We start from the raw sequence: 17,880 nt of genomic DNA on the forward strand, positions 1-17,880 counted from the left end.
GCGGCCGCAGCTCCCCGCCCTTTGTGGGGGAAGGGCCGCGCCGGCTGCGCGGGGCCGCCGCGTCCTGGGGTTTGTCCTGAAATCAGCTTCGGCCTCCCCAGCCGCGGGGTCTCACCTTAATGGAGGAGATGGAACAAATAGGCGGGCAGGCCTTGAGAAAGCAAAAAGACACCTCCATTACGCCCTTTTTGCAGTGACCAACTTCGTCATTAAGCATAGGAGGTTCATTGTAGCTTGGACTGTGGTTGGCACTCTGGTGCCTTGGAATAATTCAGATCTGTTACATTATTTCATATTATGGTGAAATTTATTCGAGCAGATTGTGTAGTTTAACTGATTTTTTTTTCCAAGAAAAAATACTCAAGGATCAAGCCCTTAAAAAGGTGTCCTATTAGTTCCAGTAGCAAAAGAGCAAATAAGTTCATGTTCCTTTCTCTTGTGAAGGTTACCTCAAGTTTTTCGTTATCAACACAGAGCTTGTGTTCAGGTATCAGAAACTGTGCCAGGACAGAAAACATCTCCTATCATGTTCACATACCACCTGCTCTGTTTCCTCTTGCTCTCATAAACTTGTTGTGCACATGAAAGGGAAATGAAAGAATTGGCTTTTGTGATGTAGCATGTCTGAAATGCCATGATACAACAAATGGGTTTATTTTGTTCTCCATGTAGTTTTGTGCCCATCTATTTTGCTGGGTCAACAATCAATCTGGTGATTGTAGGTTGACTTTTTTCCCCTCGGTTTAAAGCTTGCTTTCATACACTTTCATACTTGGCTAGTGTACTTTAGATTAACCGCTTCTGTATGTCTGTCCTAATCTGACACTTCATGCATAATTTCCTTTTGGGACAGTAGCCTATATGTGACTTAGATACCCAGAAGAATGATGTGCCTAATGGCAAGAGGTGTGCAGGTTTTTATTTGCAACTTTGCAAGTCATCACTCAACACTATTCTAACTAAACCTGTACCCAGGAAGATGTGTCTCGTTTTGTTTTATGTCTTAGATCACAAGCCTTTACAGGCACAGGTTCCTAGATATGGTTAGACATCATCATGCCAAGGGAAGTAAAACCAGCAGCAACATGATGCTCAGGATGGGACATTGATGTGGCTCCATTACCCCCAATATTTTGATGTTTGTTGCTTGTGGTTATGTGTAGTCTAGAACTTTGGTTCTCATCAGACTGTATGGGATCTTTCTGAAATTGATCTTGAAAGCCAAAATCATTGCTAGTCTACCTACTTCGTGTTCCTTATTTCTTTCAGACTAGGCAGTTCCAAATAAAATCTCTCTGAAAGTATGTCATGTCTTGAAAATTAAGTACTGTGTTTCAGCACTAAATTTTTGGGAGAATGCATCTGTCTATTACACTTGCTTACATGTTACTCATACGTTTGTAAGTGTACACAACATGTGATTTAATGCATTTCTGACTTTGTCTTAATTGGTCTGTTTTGCCTCTATTAGATGTGTGAGTTGTCAAATGATTCCATTTCCATTTGTAGTGTGATACAAGTGATTCTGAAGGCTGCTGGGCAAGGGGAGGGGGGGGGGAGTTAAGTCAGTTAAACAAACAGATTAGTTAAACTAGAGTACACCTGCAGCAGAGATGTTGATCAATCAAACAGTAAGCATTTTAGAATGAGGTTTTGGGGACAGGTAAATGCCTGTGCTCAGTTTCTAGATAGGTAAATGCTTATACCCCATAATGCTGCTTTAAAGTTGGTGTTGCTTACTCCATGGTGGTTTCAGTGACCTCTTTCTTGACACTTCCAATAGCTTTCCAATGGTTGTGACGTGAAAATTGCCAGTACTTAAAAATTTGCTGATAATCTTGTTGCAAAGATGAAATCTTAAAGTGTCATTGCATGACTCTTGCTGATGTGAAAATAGGATCACCTTAATGGTGTGTAAAAATTTGATAGTTTAAGGTACATGGTCAAAACAAGACTTGGTTTTTTGGGTGAAAGACTAGATGTTTTTTGTGGATGAAGTTGAGAAACAAAACTGTATTTTACGGGACGGATCACTTCTAAATTAGGTGCAATGTTTGTTTTGCCTGGATGGAGAGTAAGCAACACACTAATAGCTGCAAAGTAGTAACCAGACTTGCTTTACTTTCATCTTACCCAGAATAATGTGAAGTTCCCTTTGGTGGGTAAGAGCAATCATCAACCAGTTCTCTGCTGAACTAACTTATATTTTATTTAATCTTTGAAAAGATGTGAAATATAACCACCAGCCCGCCACAAATGTAGTGTTTGCTGCGCAGTGTAGTGTGTTCTACTTGTTGTCATGCTCTCATTGCTCTCATGTAGTTTCCAGCTTTTGTCACTTACCTGGTTTTAGGGAAGCCATTCTGGGTGGGGTGGGCACATCCTTCTATTAGTGCTCTGTTAGGTGATTCTTCCAAAACTTGTCTAAAAGACAGAATGAAACAGGATGTTAAATGAATAATCCTGTGTGTGGTCCACATTCTTGTGTGTCAATAATTGTTCAGGATAATGTATCCTTCATAAAACAGGTTGACTGTAGTTTAAAAATGAATGTATTATGGTTCAGACTAAGAGCTCATGCGCCAGTATTGAAATTCTAGCTAACCCTGTTAGTGCTAACAAATAAATTTGAATTGATGTTTTTATACATCTTATCTGGAGGGTTTTTGAAGACTGTAGGCTAAATTCTCTATTAGAGAACATGCTGAGTCTTGTTCTGGGATGCAAGTGGGCAACTCCTAATGGGATCTTCCTGGAAGGAATGTTATTCCATGCACATGCTTTATACCCTCTGAATTCATCCTCTGAGGCACTGTCAGGTGGTTTGGAGTGCTAGTGAAGTTAAGGGTGCATTGGCAGTGTATCAGTGCAAGAGAGTCTCAGTTTTGAAAACCTGTAACTGTGTCAACTTTAACTGGAACTGGAAACCGAGACATTTAGTTGTCCAGTGCTGCTGCAGGACTTCTCTAGGATTTTTTCTTTTTAATATGTGTATTTATAGAAATAGATGTTGCTTTCTGTTCTGTTTTGGTTTTGTTTTAATTCAGTAATGAATTGCATCAGGCTTTCTTGATTTGATCCTATGAATTTTTGACGGACAGTTGGATTATTGATGTTGTGAGAGGCATTATCTCTAGCAACCACTGCATAATTCATACATATACTATAGCAAAATTGGCTATTCATTAGTATGTTCAGGTATTTTGGAGGGAAGAGTGGTGTGTCAGTAGCTGATCAACTACAGAAATAGTTTTTGTTACAGTCTGACCAATCTTGTGTTATTAAAGGGAGTAATTTAGTAGCCATTTTACAATTCTCTCATTTGCATTTTTCAAAGTATTGTATGTCAAATATAGTAGTGTATTGAATCTTCTTACATTGGACAGCTGTTTGAGAATTTCATAGAATACTTCAGCAGACTAATTTTTTATTATGGGGTACTGCTTTTTAAATAGAGATTCTATACATAGCAGAATGTACATTGCCAATTTCTTCAGCAGCTTTGTAGCTCATTGTGTTTTAGTGATATCTGTGTTTGATTTGTGATTCCAGATTTTCCCTGTTCTCTCTTCCCCTTCCATGATTCAAACACTCATAAGAGGAGCTTTGTCAGGGGCTCAGAAGTTCAGCAAATAGCTAGCTTTTGTGCTTTTATGTAGGGCCTCCTCCTCTCCAAAAGCAAACTTTTTTGGCCATTTTTTGTCAAGGCTCAGGTAAACTAGATAAATTCAAATTAATAAAACAGTATTCTAACCTCTGCTCCTCAGGCTGAGGCAGCCGGTACTTAGAAACACTGACTTGAAGAAAAACAAGCCTTTGTGACAGTCAGGTAGTAAATTTCTTCCTCTGATTAAAGGTAGTTCACTTTTTTTTTTTTTAATAGACATGCAGTGCCTGCCCTGAAGAGCTTATGCTCTGCTTTTTGTAATAAAAGGAGACAGAATGGGATAAAACTATTAGGATTTGCTTTAGATGGTATGGTTGAGTTAACTTGCTAATTTAGAAGCAGAATCTAAACAGAACATTTCAAACTTTAAAACAAGCTTAGTGGTTGCATAACATTGACATTATTAGCTCTTTCATAGCTTCTTCCCATGCTCAGTTCAGGCATTTTTCAGCTAATAGACCTGAGACCAGAGGCACAGAACCAGTGATTGGGTCAGATCTCATGATGCTGCCCTGGGAAGAGAGTGCCTGTGTGTACTCATGACCTTGATGTATATCCAATCCCTGAGCAGTCCATTTCTCCCCCACCTCCTGCACCTGCAAAATCATGGTCACCTGATAATGACAATAATTGGTTGTGAATTGTTAAATGAAACAACCAAAATACCAAAAGTGTGTCTGAAAATAATCAGTTTCTAACCTGTATCAACTAATGATCCTCCTGTACCTTTCTTAGGAGACATTTGATTCCAGGTGTGAAGGCAGAGGATTTTTTTTCTCCTTGCTGTATTGGTTGCAAAATATGAGAGATTGAGAGAGAGAAATTTTTTACTCCAAAAAACATAGTGACTCCCTTCCTCTCCTCCCTTTTGTTTCCTGACTGTGGAAGCAAAACCTTGGTGATTTAATTTGGAACTAGATTAGTTTGAAAGTTAGTTCTGAAATAGGTGTATATTGATGAGAATATCCAGGGTTCTTATCCTGCAAGTTTTTTGACCCCAAACAGTATGTGAAGCTTTATGTAAGTATTTAATACTACATTATTTTCTTGGTTATGGCATTTTTCCTGTTGTAGTGGTATCTCATCTTGGGGGGAGTTTTTGGATACTTTCTCCTTTACAACAGGAGATCCAGTCAGCCTCTCTTCTGCCTGCCAAGGAGAGCTGAGAGGGTGTGGAAATTGAGTTTGGTGGTGCTTGGTGCCTATGAGAGTAATGTTCAGGCCTGGATCTGTGTGTTTAGCAAGGGTGGTCCTGAACAAATACAGACCTGCTGAAGACATATTGTGGAGAAGTGATTGGGAGGAATAACTGGGAAATAAACTTGCTTTATTAGGATGTACAGGACTTCATGGGTGTGCTAGGCAGTGTTCTGGGTTTGTATGGATCTGAGTAATCAAAGAAGGTTTAATATTTATTGGGGCTCCTTCACTGAGGAGAGGAGGTCATATATCCCCTTTTATTAAGGTAATGGAAACAGTCCCTACATTTTCCTTTCTTGTGGTATTTTTTTTAAAATTTAATAGTGGCAAAGGTAGCTGTGGACTGGTCTGTTTTGAGAAAGAATATTCCATATGTGGAATTTTCCTAGGATAATGAAACATAATGAAATATTTTAGTTAAATGTCTCAAAGAATACTGCAGTTCAGTTCCTTCTTTGCTGCAAATGAAGAGTTCAACAGGGAAATTACATTTATGATGTTACTCTTAATGGTATTACAGGAACTGCCTAAATTGAGGCTTTTCTGAGAATGCAGTAGAATAAATATGCCTTTTTTTTTTGACACAGCAATCACTTAATTTTGTGTTGTAAAAATTCAAGGCAGCCTATGACATTACTGACCTTCACCTCCTCCCCTGTGAGGAAACACACCAGAAATACTATCAAAGATACATCTGAGCAGCATAGCCATTTACATGAGGTAAATATTTTTTCCTAAATATTCTTTTGTTATTTACATTTTTAAGAGAGGATGTACAGCTGCTTTAGTGATGCAGAAGTTAGTCCAGGCACTGTTTTGCAAAGTGGATTTTAGGGGGAATATTAATGGGGTTGCCTGTGAGCCTCTTCTAAGCTGTTGAACTGAAGTTGTTCATGTTGAAGTGGTGAAAAACTTCCTTGGGGTGGGAACTTTAACCCACTTAAATAATCAACTTAAATAATGAATAATAAAGTTCTTAAATAATCAACTCCCCTTCTTTTGCAAAAGCCACAAAGGTAGTTCTCTCCATCTCAAAATTCCTAGCAATGCTAGAACCTGCTCAGGCATCTGAGAGACAGGTTCCTGTTCTGCATCACTCTGTAGAGGGGCCATCTCTCTCCACTCTTTATTGAAGGGAGCCTGGAGACATTTTGGCATAAGCTGAGTGCTGAAGTCAGATAAGGTGAAAAACCTATGTAGGAGGCCATGCTTAGCCTCTACCTGCCTACTCAGTTATGGTTTCTTCCTCTTAAAAAAACAAAAAAAGTTGGAGCTCAAACAGGTTATGATACAAGACCCCTTGGGTCATATCGTAAATCTTAAAGAGTAACTTTGCTCATTTATAAGGTGGAAATAAAAGATTTACTTCACTGTACATTTTTCAGAAAATCTCTGTGTGCTTCCATGAAATATTCCTATACACAGTCTCTCCTCAGGCCTAGAGGAACAAGCCACACTAGGTTGTGGGTGCCTCTGAATTGTTACTTGGTGTGGAAGGTCACAAAGTGTTCATGCACAGTAGTCCTTTACATTAGTCCTCCTTTCACACACTGATCTGTTGAACTGGCTTGTAGTAGCTTTGACAGGTGTTTACTTGCAAAGGATGTTCAAAAACATGAGACAACAATCACCCAGGTACATAACTAAGTTTTTACAAGGTCACAAATGTAATTATTTTGAAGTCCAGAGCTGTGGACTGCCTGGATCTTGAGCAAACTTGTCACTTATGGCATCTGGACTTCAGGGATTCTCTTATGGACTCGTCTCCTACTCCTGTTAGAATGTGCCTGTGGGAGGTAAATTGCTTGTGGTCCAGGAGGAGCCACAATGGGCAGTGAGGACTAATTTCTGGGAGGGTTCCTGGATGACGGTTGCTCATAGGAAAAAGCTGCTGGCTTTTTTTTTCCCTTTAACTGCTTTGGCAGCAGTTCAGTGGTCTGTGTTGAGCTGCAGACAGATGGAGGATGTGATCAGCTGTTGGGGCAGTGTTTGCTGCTCTAAATAGCTGTTTCTTCTCTTCTCCAGGGAGAGGTAGCAGGCTGGATGGAAGTGTCTGGCTGGCGGCACAGAACACATCACTGTTCGAGATGTAAATTTTCAGATGCCCATCTTTATTCTTCCAGATATTAATTATGCCTACAATATCAAAAGTGATTGTTTAGTCATGGCTTGCAATGCAATGTCAGCCTTGCTCACTTTGATTCCTAAGTCAGTTGTTGCTCTTTTTGGAAATAGTGGTTTTGCTACTTAAAGCAAGACCAAACTGTGTAGAGAACTGGGCAGTGTTTGGTTTATGTCACAAACCTGTACGTGTGCTGTAGACATGAGCTATTAACATATGCATGCGTTGCTAGAATATAAAACTCTAGTGATTGATATCTGTTATTAAATAATAAATGATTGATAAGTTAGCTGTGGTAGTTAAATCCAGTAGTTGTAATTTAAAAATGTCAAGGGCTCCATGGAACCATAAGTATTTGTAATTTTTTGAATTAGGAATAAAGACACTGGCAACTGAAGCCCACTCAAAGGGTTTTGCTACTTTGACTTGTGTGGACAACAGTAAATTAATTAAGATATGTTTTTGTATCATTATCTTTTTACTTCCTCCTTGAGGTTTCACCTCCTTGAGGAAATCTGCAGGCATAGCAGAAGTAACCTCTAAAGTTAGTCCTCAGAAAGGGTACTGGAAAGTAAGGAGTGAGTAGTAGGCATGTTTCTCTACAGCATCAGAATCTGAAGGAGGTTTTACAGTACTGGGAATCTCAGTTGTAACACTCATAAAGGTATTGAGAAGGAGGGAAATTAATATGGCATGTTGTGTTAGGACCACCTGGCTCCTGAGCCAGCTTTTATTAAAAGTGGTTATCTAAGCTAATATATGATCTGGATTTAGGGTAGTCAGCTGCCTCTCAGGTGGGCTTGGCACAGCTGTGTGCTGGCAGGGCTGGCTGCTGCCAGAGCTAGTGCAGGATAACTCAGTGTTAGTGTTGAGCTCTGCCCACCAGCCATCATTTAGGAGCTCTAAACATGGATATTTGCCAGCTAGACTGACATCTGAACAAGACCCTGAAGCAGCACCTTTTTTGTAGAAAAACACTGCTTTTTTGGGGACTGGTCTTTTTCACTCTGCTTTTATTCTCCTCATATGTCAGAAGAAACAGGTGGCACTTACAGGCTTGGTAAATTAACAGAAGTCTGTGGGTAGTGAATGAGGGTGGGGTCTTTAGAGGGATAGAATAAGACTAAAATGTGGGGTTTTTTCCTCTTGGATGAAGTAGGAGATGAGTTAATGTGAATGAGGGGAGAAAACTGTAAAAGAGCAAGCAAGCATTGTTGATGGTACATGAAATATGCTTGGCCTTTTGAGATGGACAATTGAGTTCAAGAAAAAAAGACTGCTGAATGCACTAGCTAAGCATGGCATGATGTAGACTTGTGTTTTGAATTTGACTGAGAAGTTTTGGTTATGTGCCTCAGGTTTGAATGTCTGTTGTGATACCAGGATTGTCAAGTGAGGGAAGGAAAAGAAGACTATCAGTTGAATAATTTTCCTGAAAGCAGTTTGTTAATTAATGCAAGCCATGACTCTTAAGTCTGTGTATTAGGGGATATTTCATCATGTGTAGCATTGCAATAGGTTGGAAACCATATTATGCAGTGTACATGTAGTGCCATAAGGCTCTACCTTGACTCCTGTTCTGCTTTCAGCTTTGTGCTGAAACTGCATCAGTGATGGCTCCTTAGAAGCAAAAGATGTGGCTTTAGGCAGGGGTGCCAGACTTGAATACACTCCACCACCCACTTCTCTCTTTGAGGCTTTTTTCAAAGAGAGAGACCTAGTACAAACAGCTGTATGTTGATGTGGTTGAAGTCAGTGCACTAACTGTGAGCACTGCAAACTTTATGATTTCTTCTGTATTTTGAGGCTAAAATAATTAAGGTTTTAAAGTAGGAAATTTTTTAATATCAAAGCTTGTTTTCTGGTTTTTGGTGGTGGGGTGTTATTGAGTTTGTTTGTTTGTTTCCCTCCATGCAGAAATAGAAACTTGAGCTCTCAGAGCAGAAGACTTCCTAAGCTGGAGAGGTGATGATGACATTGAATTTTACAGATAATTGCTGCAGTTGGATGGGACCACTGGTGGGGTCATCTGGTCCAACCTGCCTGCTGGAGTAGGGTCTTCCTAGAGCATCTTGCTGTACAGGTGGTTTCCAGACAGTTCTGGAATATCTGGAATGCAGTGAGGAAGAATCCACAGCATCTCTGGGCAGCCTGTTCCAGGGCTCAGTCACCTGCATAGTGAGGAAGTTCTTTCCAGGTGGAACTTCCTGTGCATCAGTTTCCAGCTCTTGCCTCTTGTGCTATTGCCTGGCACCACTGAGTAGAACCTGGTTCCATGTGCTTGACACCCTCCTCTCAGATGCTTGTAGACATTGATAAGATGTACTCTTGGTCTTCTTTTCTTCTCGAGGCTGACCAGGTATTTCAGATATTTCTGCTATTAGGTGCTTTTTCCCACTGAGATTGGTAGTTTACATTAAAAATGCCTTGAGAAAAACATGTTGTAATAGGCAGACTTTTGTTACTTTATAAATATTAAAGGAAGTTAAGGAAATCTCTTTCAAGTTCTGTAACTATATTAAACTTAACAGTTGACAATTTCAAATGTGTTGTAGGGAATATTTCACTGAGATAGATATGACACTCTGAATTTGGATAACATTAATGATGCAAGCCCAGAGACACTTCCACGGGCAGATGTATGAGTGAGAATGTGTGTGTGCATGAGGCTTTTTGGAACATGGTGTTTTTAAATATGGGTTAAAGAGGTTGCTATGTAAGTGTAGGAATGAAGTAAGTACTTTGTATGTGTGCATGGAAATTATTTCTGAATAGGAGAACGCACATATATGTGGGCTGCCAGTGGACAAAGTATCTGAGAAAATATTTCAAGGTTCTTTGCCACACTGTGTCTCTTCCTGAAACCAGTCACAGGAAACAGAAGAGTTGCCCTTAAAAAGCAATTTTGAGCCATAGTACGGTTCTGCCAGCCTTTAGTGTTTAATTGGTGTGGAGTTAATGACCAAAAGATTTCTTAATTGCCATAATGCTTCCAGGCTGCTTATCTTCAATCAGCTGCTGCCTCAACAGATGGTGGTTTAGCTGAGGTTCACTAGAAGTTTTTCACAAATTTGTTTTAGTGGCTTTAACTTATCTGTGTGGCTGTAGCTAATGTGTAGTTGAAACCCAGATCTTTACTGGAATAGGCTTCAGATGAATTAAGGTTTTAGCTTGTCATCCAGCAAGAGATAGAACTCTCCTTTACTGTCACAGAAACTTTGCTGTTTTATCTGTGTGATCATCTTTATTCTATCTTCACATTTTTTCCTGGCTGCTCCCAAGATTTGGCTCTACTATACTGTCATTCTCCACTTCTTTTCAGGGACTCTGCAGGGAATTGTACTGGTGGCTGCTGTGATTTGAGACAGCTTGCAGCAGCAGCCTGAAGCTGACTAGGCTGGGGTTTTTTAGTATCATAAGTCTGAGCTACAAGAATGAAAGTGGACAAAGTTAAAAGTTCCATAATTTTTAGATATAAAAAAAGCTTTAAAAAAGATTCTTATGCTTTCAAAGGAAAAAAAAAAAAAAACAATTAACTATTCTGTCTGAAAAACAGGCTGCCATATTTCTACAGTATACACTAGTTAGAGATTTGAAACCTTATGTAGGAGGGTATGGAACTTTGTACTAAGAAACATTGCATAGTAACAAAGTTAAAGATTAATTATTATTTAATGTTTTCAGAAGTGCTGTCATTGGTGACTTAGCTTACTGCTTTTCAGAATTATGCAGAAATTATGACAATCACACACTGAATATTATCTAGGCTGCTTGTTGTATGTTTTTTGTAAACTTGATGGCTGCACCTTAAAAGATGAAGAGGAACATTCTTCTGTCAATATTTAAAGTAATTCTGAGCTTATGTTTTAACTTTTATTCAGGTGAAAAAATCTAGTGATTGTGTAAGGTTTAAGGGATTGTTCTGATCCCTAGAAATTTGTTAAAACCTTACTAGAAATGGCCTGTGGTAATATATTCTTTAAGTAGCACATTCAGACAGAAGTCTGAATGTGTGCTTACCTTTGTGGCTTTTAACTAAGGTCACAGAAACGAGAATTTGTCTAAATGTGAAGCCAGTTTTGAAACAAGCTCTGAAGCCAGCAGGTTGTCCTTGATGGTGTTACCTGTTGGTGACATTGGCTCATCCTCTCAGTCATAAGGTGTTACTGATGATTTGACAGTTAAGCTGCAAATGTCCATGGTAGGCTGTGTCTCCTCTGCTGAAGCCTTGAGGATCCTAACTGGTACTAGACCTCCTTTGCACCAAAAACACTAACAAAAAAAAATCAAAGAAATTTACTCCTAACCCTGTTTATATTTGTGATAATCCTGAGAAAGTCAACATCCTCATCATGAGCTTTTTCCGTGAAGGCTTAACTTGGAGAAATAGCATATAAATAGTGTACAATGTTACAAAATGGAGGATACAGAATCACATTGTCAATTAAATTGGAAAAGACCTCTGAGATCGTGGAGTCCAGCCTTGACTGATCACCACCATGTCAACTAAACCATAGCACTAAGTGCCATGTTCAGTCATTTCTGGAGTACCTTCAGGGATGGTGACTCTACCACTTCCATGGGCAGTCCATTCCAATGTTTAACAACTGTTTTCACAAAGAAATTCCTTCTTATGCCCAACCTAAACCTCCCCTGGCACAGCTTGAAGCCATTTCCTGTTGCTGGTTGCCTGGGAGAAGAGACTGAGCCCCAGCTGGCTACAGCTTCCTGTCAGGGAGGTGTAGAAAGCAGTGATATCACCCCTGAGCCTCCTTTTCTCCAGGCTAAACACCCCCAGCCCCCTCAGCCACTCTTTATGGGAGTGATCAGCTCCCTGTCCCTCCTCTGGAGCTCAGTGACTGAGAGCTGAACACCAGGACTCAGTGCTGAGGGTGGCAGTCACTGCCCTGGTCCTGCTGGCCACACCACTGCTGATTTAATTTGATTTAATTAATAATAATTAACCCAGCTGCCATTGGCCTTCTTGGCCACCTGGGCACACGTGGCTCATGTTCAGCCACTCTCCTCACCCAGCACCCCCAGGTCCTTTTCCACGGGGCCCTTTCCAGCCACTCTGCCCCAGCTGTGGCACTGCAGGGGTTGTTGTGACCCAGGGGCAGGACCCAGCACTTGGTGAACCTCAGACCCTTGGGCCCACTGGTCCAGCCTGTCCAGATTCCTCTGCTGAGTCTTCCTACCTTCCAGCAGATCAACACTCCCACTCCAGCCCTCATTATGTGAGGTATTGTCCTAATAATAAAAAATAATTCCCAAATAATTGTATTTTTACATTTTAATTGTTTTCCCAAGTTAGGGAATTTGTCTGATGGAAAAAAAAATTTCTGTGGTTTCTCTGTTACTTGTGTATTTCCTTCTTTTTTATAGCAGGAAATTAGTCTTCACTGTTTTATTTTGCTTGCATTGTCTTGTCTCTGACACTTCTGCCACAAATATATTCTTTGTATAGTGTGCTTGAGTAGTTTAACTTTTTGAAGTTACAGGCAAAGTTTTTTTAGTGTTGGTATTAACTCATGACCAGCAAAAATTAGTTGATGCAAGGAACTGCCTTTATTGAGGCTTTTAAGACTTTATTTATGACTAGAAATTGTCCTTGTCTTAATTTTTTCACCAAAATGGCTATTGCATAGAGTGGTGTTTGTGACATGAGAGAGTTTGCATAGCTCTAGCAGTAATCTGTTAATGAATGTTACTACATGATCAGAAAGGTGTGAGGTCAGATGATTATTTCTTTTATAGGTGCCTCTGCTTAGTGGACTTTACTGGAGTTTAGTGGAGCACAAATCCCTGTTGTTAAAGTATGAGAGGATCCCTGCCCTTCCAATATGCTCTTGGGATTCTTTTCCTCTTAAGCAAAATTTGCCTGGCACTATTGAACAGGAAGAATCTTGGTGGCTCCTCTTTATGGAAAACCAGTGCTCGTGCTCAGACCTCCTGGGCTAGTTGGAAATTATACTGGTTAGGCTTCCAGCTCCACTGTACTGCCATGAATAGGGCTGGGAGAGGCAGAAAGGATGCCTGTGTCCCACAGCTACTGTGGGGATTTACCGTTCTAATTGGACTGTCTTATTTTTCCATTTTCCTAATCTCTTTCATTTGAGCATTTGTGAGAGAGAGCACTGAGCAGGCAGGTAGTCTGGAGGGTATCAGGAGCTGTGTAGCTTCCAGGGGAGTTGAGCTTTTTGGCTCTGGTTTTTCCCTCTGTGAATCATATCAGGTAGACTCCACTAATTCTTGATCCTTTAATCTTCTTTTAAAATATTAAAGCACATTAGTATTTGTAATTATATACCTTGATACATATTAAAAGGTAGATGATTTGTCTGAGGAATACAATTGATTTTCTTTAAGATTGTTTTATGGTGTGGGTTTGGTGTTCTTGTTTCATTTTTTTTGTTGGTGGTGGTGGTTGTGTTTTGTTTGTTTGTTTGTGGGTTTTTTTGGTCGTTGTTTTGGGGTTTTTAATTGCACTCTAGGAAGCAGACAAAAATTCAAGCAGCCATCTTTGTAAACCAGCTCCTTAAATCTGACACCAAAGTTGATTATAATATTCCAAAATCTCTCATCAGTGCTCTGAAGTCTTAACCTCAAGGTTTTTTTCCATGCTTATTTTTATCTCATTCATCTGTTTTCTGCCCAGTGGAGACAGTAGTGATTCTGCTTTTTGTTACTTGTTTGTTTAACCTGCTCTTAAAATGACCTATTTGATGGAGACTCCACAACCTCACCAGGCAGCCTAGTTTTACTCTTAACTACTTTGCTGTTAGTTTTCTATTGCATAGAATTCTCCCTTACAGCAATTCAAACATTTTGTTGCTTATTCTGTTTGCTGTGGATGGAGAGAACTGACTCTTCTCTCTCCTCAGTGTTATGTGTAAGGTTGGTGTCCCCAGTTCTCTCAGCCTTTCCTGTCAGGAAATAATAATAATATTAATAATAATATTGTCTGTGTCTGGTGGTAGTTCTGTTGTGGCTTTTCTCCAGCTGTTCCTGTCTGGCTCCAAGACCTGTGCTCAGGGTGAGTTGCAGTTGTCCCTCTGAGACTCTGAGGAGCAGTATTAGGTGAAAGGATTATGTCCTGTGTCACATAAGCTATGCATCCCAAGGTAGTATTCATTCTTTCCATCATCCTGACCTTGTTGACTCCTCTTTTGCATCTAGTCACTTAGAACTATTTGGAAATTCGTGGTAATTGTCAAGATCCTGCTTTTTAATTTGGTCATGAGAAAGTTTCAGTACTTAAGGCTGTCAAAGACATTAATCAAGTAAATCCTGACATTTATTCTTCCTCCCCTGTGTAAATCTTATATTGAAGAAAATTTTACTGGTTTGACATAACCAAGGTGGCTGTTCCTTCTCTCCATATCATCTAAGTGCTTAAAAAGATTGTTTGGGTATATTTAGCTTTTCTGGGAACTGAAGACAATCCATTCCTCAAGTCTTTCTACCTTCACTATCCTTTTTTCTCCTTCAGTTTTTGGTTTTCTAATTTATTTCTTTGGTGGGGGGGGCAGAGGGTTGGGGTTTTTTTTGAGGAGTGAGGTTGTTTCTTTGTTTTAAAAAAAGGATCTAAATAGTTCACCTCTTTCTAAGCTGATTATCTAAGACATCCTCCATGAGTTTTCAAATATAGGATTATTGATTTTGAAGTGGCTCAAAGGATTTCCTGAGGAAGTTTCTTGAATGTTATCAAATCTAGCCTACTTGGAAAAAATATAAGTATGGCTCTTTCCAGTAGTCAGTTGATTTTGGGTGGACTTTTTACTCATTTACTTGTACTAATTCTGCTGGTCATCTGCTTGTAGTTGATCTCTTCAAGGATTGTTCTTCATCAATCTGTTTTCTCTCTTCATTCAGTAATGGAGAAATTCTAGTAGTAGTAGTAGTATGCTAATAGAATGATTTCTTAGTAGCCTCAAGCTGTTTAGTAAGAGTTCTTTCATTTTGTGCCTTTAGCCTTTCATATTTGTCCCTCTTATTCTCTTGCCATTGTTATGCTTGTTACTCCCTTCATGTGTGCTTTTTCAGAGTCATTATTCTCTCGCTGTTTTCTATTCTCTTGCTGTGCTTGGTTTTCTTGAATTTGATTGTTTCTATTGTGTCATTTGAGAATTAACTCTTCCTTCCCATAGACTTGTCATCTGTGAGCTCTTAGTGATGTGAAATCTGTCTCTTGCTATTCTTCCTTCCTTTCCCTCTTCAGTAACCATTGAATTGATGGTTCACTTCCAGTGAAACTCTTATTGTTTACTGTCAAATACTTTTTACTTGCTGCTACAGCTAAAGGAAGTGCTTCCAGTTGCTTTCTGTGTTTTAAAAATGTATGTTCCTTGAGCCATTCCCAGTAGATGCCTAGATTCTTATTATCTCCTTGTAACAAAAAGTATTACAGGTTTTTCTTTCCCCTTTCAGAAAGGATATTTGTCTGCTAGCCTTTTTTGATGGTCTGTGGTAAGTTTGCAGCTTGTTAGCACTCCTGCTTTCCTCTTTTTATTATTTGCAGACTTGCAGGATACCTCTCTGCATTTGTGATGCTTGTATCCTTTGGGTATAGAGCATAACACTCCTCAGCATTTGTTTGGTTTGGGTTTTTGTTTGCATGTTTAGGTGTTTGTTGTGTTTTTTGGTGAACTGACTGGATCCTTTTTCTGTTAGTATTCCAGTGGGAAGGGACTCTTATGGAGTGGATCATTGTGTTAGTCCCATTCAGAGAATTCTGACTCCTTTTCTTGTGCTTTATACATTGGTATGCATTTGTCTAAGACTGATGGATTGATTACTTGGATTTATGAACTTTTGTGAATAATTACTTGTACTTAATTCTAGGCTCTTGCCCTGGTATATCATCTTTGAACTCTTGATGTTTTGCTCATCGTCCTAGTGACAAAGTCTTCCCTCAAGCTGACAACCAGGGAAGGCTTTTTTTGTATGTGAATTCCTTTTAATGTACATTGTCACCTACCAGCACACAGACCCTCATCGCACAGTCAGAGAAGCCAAAGCTGTCCTTTGATAGCATTTTCAAATTCGTGTGGTTGTCTGCAAGGAGAGTTTGTTCCTGACAGTCTTGGGATGTGGAGAGCTGATTGGGAGCTTCCTGTTTGTTCTCAGTTGTTGTTTGTAGTATCCATGAAGAGGGGTTGGTGTGGTGAATGACATTTGAGCAGCTTTTATTTTCTTGGGTTTCAAAGAGGCAAAGAACATCTGGAGCAGCATGCACCCAAGTAGGGCCAGTATACAGCTGGTTCTTTATGGTGTTTTTTCTGGTACAGCTGTTTACTTGGCTTTGTCTTTTGCAGTCTCACATTGAATTGCCTTAAAGACTTAGCAGTCACAGATGTCTTGGTTCAGCTGCCTTCTGCTTCTCCTTAGTGCCTCACCCCTCCAAAACAAACCCCACAATCCAAATCTCAAAACCTCTTTCTAAGAATCTGTAATGTAGAACTGTGGGCCCTGTATGTTTTCCTTGTAATCTCCCTCAGTATAGGAAATACAGGCAAATGTTCCTACAAATCCAGTCCAAGACATAAATTTGTCTCACTGTATCATTATAACCTTTTCATCCTTGGGTCAGGGAACATTCCAGATGAAAGTTTTGGAGATGTCACTTTCTTTTTTTGTTCTTCGTATGTGTGTTGGAATCATTGTTATCTTCCTGCCACTTACACCCCTGCATTTTGGTGAGGGGTAGCTGAACAGACTCCTTGGACACTCTGATCTCTGATTCTTGAGTTGTGGCAGTAAATTTGGGTCAAAAGACGTCAAGTTTTACACGTTTCCTGGTTTAATTCAGTAAATGTCTGCTCCCTGCCATGGTGGTGCTTGAAGCAAACCATGTGTTGTGTTTCAGCAGTGTATTTCACGTGGCCATGAGAAACTACTAACTGATGTGATGTGATATGTGTGTGTATGGTGAGCATTGAGAGCTTGGCAGTTTGAGGATAATGAAGTACAAGGACTAATCTTGTGTGGCTATTAGCTTAACTTGGGGTTTTAGTAACTTTGTAATGATTTATTAGAAACACAGCCTTTGAATGCAGTTCTGATGTTACGGCTTACTTGCTGCATCTTCTGTCATTTTGCTGATTGCTCTTAACTATTAAAACTAGGACTGCTTCTTACTGATGCTGATTTTTGCAAAATTGAAATGGCTTAGAAATAGAGAATTCCTCTGGCTTGTACTGTCAGTGTCATATCCTAGTACAACATATGCAATTTGCCTGACATATATTTTTTTCTGTTGGGGGAAAAACCTGGCTAGTTTTAGAAATTGCTTTTGGTGGATCATTTGGAAAATGGCCTCTCCCATGTCCAGAATGTGGCTTTGCTTAATGCTTTATGAGATTTTCCTGTCAGGAGCATGTATATTTAACCCTTTAACAGTTAACAAGTGAAGTCATTTTCTTGTAACGTAATTCCTGGAGTAGGGCATCTGCAGTTGTAGCTTGGAAGTTACATCATCAGGTGGTTAATTCCTAGATGTTGTCTTACACATCTTAAACTTGCCTTTGGATGAGTGCTTTCTACTGTTCATAAGACACATCTTGGGGTTGGGTTGGTTTTGTGTAATCCTATTAATTTTACATATTTCTGTTCAGTATTGAAGTTGAAACAACAGATTAAAGCTCTAACAATTCTGACTAGGAAAAGAATTTATATGCATGGTTGTTACCTGTCAGGGCTAGTTGAGAGAATTTTGGGGTGTTTTAACTATCTGCTCAGAGCACTTTACTCATTGTACTCGGGAAAATGAATGCTTGAAGCATGTTCATTATTAGCTTTTGGTGCCTTTTTTTAGCACGAGGCTGCAAAATCACTGGGAAAATGTTGAACATATTCCTAGAACAGAAAAGACAGAATCCTGGTAGGAGGT

At 39.6% G+C, this 17,880-nt stretch overlaps 1 protein-coding gene across 1 annotated transcript in view; it reads left to right on the forward strand.

The window, feature by feature from the left end:
• LOC106631899 overlaps positions 1–17,880 on the forward strand; it is a 35,843-nt gene that overhangs the window by 603 nt on the left and 17,360 nt on the right. The gene's annotated exons all lie outside the window — the stretch shown is intronic.

This window comes from Geospiza fortis, unplaced genomic scaffold (genome assembly GCF_000277835.1).
Source record: "Geospiza fortis unplaced genomic scaffold, GeoFor_1.0 scaffold147, whole genome shotgun sequence".
NCBI classification, from domain to species: Eukaryota; Metazoa; Chordata; class Aves; order Passeriformes; family Thraupidae; genus Geospiza; species Geospiza fortis.